The sequence below is a fragment of the Pseudorca crassidens genome, chromosome 1, assembly GCF_039906515.1.
Source record: "Pseudorca crassidens isolate mPseCra1 chromosome 1, mPseCra1.hap1, whole genome shotgun sequence".
Classification (NCBI taxonomy): Eukaryota; Metazoa; Chordata; class Mammalia; order Artiodactyla; family Delphinidae; genus Pseudorca; species Pseudorca crassidens.
This window is the reverse complement of record NC_090296.1, coordinates 110,257,046-110,259,937: the sequence shown is the minus strand read 5'-3', so window position 1 is coordinate 110,259,937 and position 2,892 is coordinate 110,257,046.

The window sequence follows — 2,892 nt, the reverse complement described above, 5'->3', positions numbered from 1 at the left end:
ATGAATCTCAAAAGCATTAAGTGGAAAAGTCAAACAAAAGACTACATACTGTATGATTTCACTTATGTGAAATTCTGGAAAGGCAAGTATCTGTCAGGACAGAAATCAGATCAGTGGTTGCGAGATCTGGGGTAAAGGAAAGTGAGTGACTTCAGAGAAAGGTGATGGGAATATTCTGTATCCTGACAGCTGAGGAAGTTACATCACTGTATATGTTTGTCAAACCTCAGAACTGAACACCTAAAATGGGTGAATTTACTACATGTAAATTATGCCTCTATAAATCTCACATTAAAATTAAAAAAAATTTTTTTAAAGTCTCCCCCACCCCCCAAAATGGCTTCTCCTCCCATGCGCTCTACTTCAGGAACTAGTTCCACCTTCCAACCAGGACCCCAACCCTGATATCTGTGTTGTAATTGATTCCTTTCCTACAACGCCAATAGCTAGCAGTTACAAAGTCACACAAATTGTTCCTTCATTAAAACTCCTAAACCTCTCTTTGCCTCTGCATTCCCACTGTTTCTGTTTTGTCCACACCATTATCTCCAGTTGGCTGGATTATTGTGACAGCCCTGATCGGCCTCTCTGCTGGAATGGCCTGTTCCACTGCTGCTGGGTGGATGTATCAGAAATGCACACTTCCTCACAGCATTCTCCTGCTTAGAGCTGTCCTATATTCCCCATTCATTGCCTATAGGATTAACACCACCCTCTCCTCATGCTCTGACCCTTGCTTACTTTTTCATTCTCATTTACCATCACCCTCCCATAAATACCCTGTGCACTGTAACCTCACAATACTTCTTCAGCTTGCATGAAGAAGGTGCGGTTCTTGGCATGAGATATGCAAAACTCTCCACTGTATCAGGTATTCTCTTGTTCCACTCTTCACTTAGCCAGCAGAGTCACCCTTACAGACTCTATGCAAGCACACCATCACTCTGGAAAAGGTTTCCTGAAATCTCTGTCTGGGCAGCACTTCCTTCTGTGTGTCCTCATGTTACCCCATGTATACCTTGAACACAGAACTTGCTTAATATTAAATTAGGAATGCAGGTCCCATGTCTTTTTCAGTCACTTTTACCAAGAACTCAGCATAGTTCCTGTTTCATAGTTGAACCAAATTTTTTTTTTGGGCAAGTGTTCAATAGAAATCTCCACTAGACAGAATTCCTGGACACACAGCATGAAGGAACCCTCCTGAAATGGGGTGGTTAGGATGATGGAGTGGGAATATTTGAAGTTGTAGATTTCCTGGTATTGGTACTCTCTGTAATCACAGGCTCCCAGGACCTCACTCACTCACTGCTTCTGCCACCAGTGGGTGCTGTTCTACCAAGCAACTCCTAAGCCATTCCCCATATCCAGGCCCACATGGATTTTTCTCTGACCCAGGTTATTTCATGGCCAAGGGTTCGTAAATTATGGCATGAAACTTGCATTTGTGCAAAGTTCCTTGAAGAGGATTGTTAGAGAAATAATCCAATAAGCAGGATGTTTTAATAGGGAAGAGTAGGAATTTGATTCTACTCCAACTATAGAGGAGTTTTTACTATCTGCCAGCCTGACCAACACTAAATTTTAATGTGAAGCGTAGCATATAAATGGGTCTACTTTTAAGCACTTATTGCCTGTGAAAAACTTCCATTAATGCAACTAGGGGTTGTGTGCCCTTGTGAAGGAGAGAAGTGAAGCCCAGAAGTGTCCGCGTATGGCTTCGGGAAATGCTAACAGAGTCCCCTGCAAGTCAGCTTCCTGGTTTTTTCTTCCAGAGCCAACTCACTTCTCCCCTATTAAGCAAAAGACTCTGACTCCCGAGGAAATGTGTGTGTAAGTAGGTGACTTTGAAGCAAGGCAAGAACAGGGAGTCATCCTAGATAAAGGTCGATTGGGAAGACAAATGTTCCCTCTGTGTCCATACTTCACACAGGTGAATAGAGTGATAGTCAACCTGTTTATTTTCCAGCAAAGGGGATGTGGCCATGTGACACATGAAAAAAGAGCCTGCATTTACCTCCCAGATATTTGACCCTGTCCTTCTGAGAGCTGCTGGGCATATTTCAAGTCTAAATCCACAGGAGAGTGTTTCCAGAGCTCATGGCCCCAACATTTAAACAGAGATGCATTAAGGAAATCCAATTCCATGACCTTCCTCTGAGTCAAGTACAAAACACGCATCTCATGTCGTTTTTTGGTAATGTGACTTGACTGTCATTTTTCTTCCCACCATACTGCCTGGTAGTTTCTATCAAGTTCCTACCTTAGGAGTTCCTGTAGGAAGCACATGATTAATCTTTTATAGACCTATTCACCTAGGTTTAAAAGTAGTTTGTTTACAGCATTGTCCTTCCGTGAACTCTGAGTCCCCCCGGGTCTGTGTTTGTTGAGCCGAGGTCCTGGCTGAAAGGAATGATGGGTTCAGTTCAGTCCGAGAAAACATTTATAGCTACTTGTTTTCAGCTCAGAGGGGGTGATTTTTAGCAACAGAGTTAGTGACTGATAAAAGTGTATTTTGTTTATAGGCATCTTGACCCTCGTGCGTCTATCTGCATTTGTGTGAGGGACCATGTGCCCTTGTGAGGTGGGGGAGGGGCACTCTCAGCCTGAACAAAATTGTGTCCCATTCTAGCATCATGGCTTTCCAAGGTTTTCTGTTTTTTTTCTTAAGTAGCAGAAAGCTGTTGTCAAAATCTCCTAAGAAACTAACGTATTGAACAGATAAATTGGGAGGTATTTTAGTAGCAGAATGTATTTTTTTAAGGTCAGTACTTGATATACAGTTAATCAATGAAAGCAGGGAAGTGTTTGAAGAACACAGAAATTTGAAACTGCTAGTGATTGATGACAATTGCCATCTTTTATCAGTTTCAGCATCTGCTTTATTTCTGT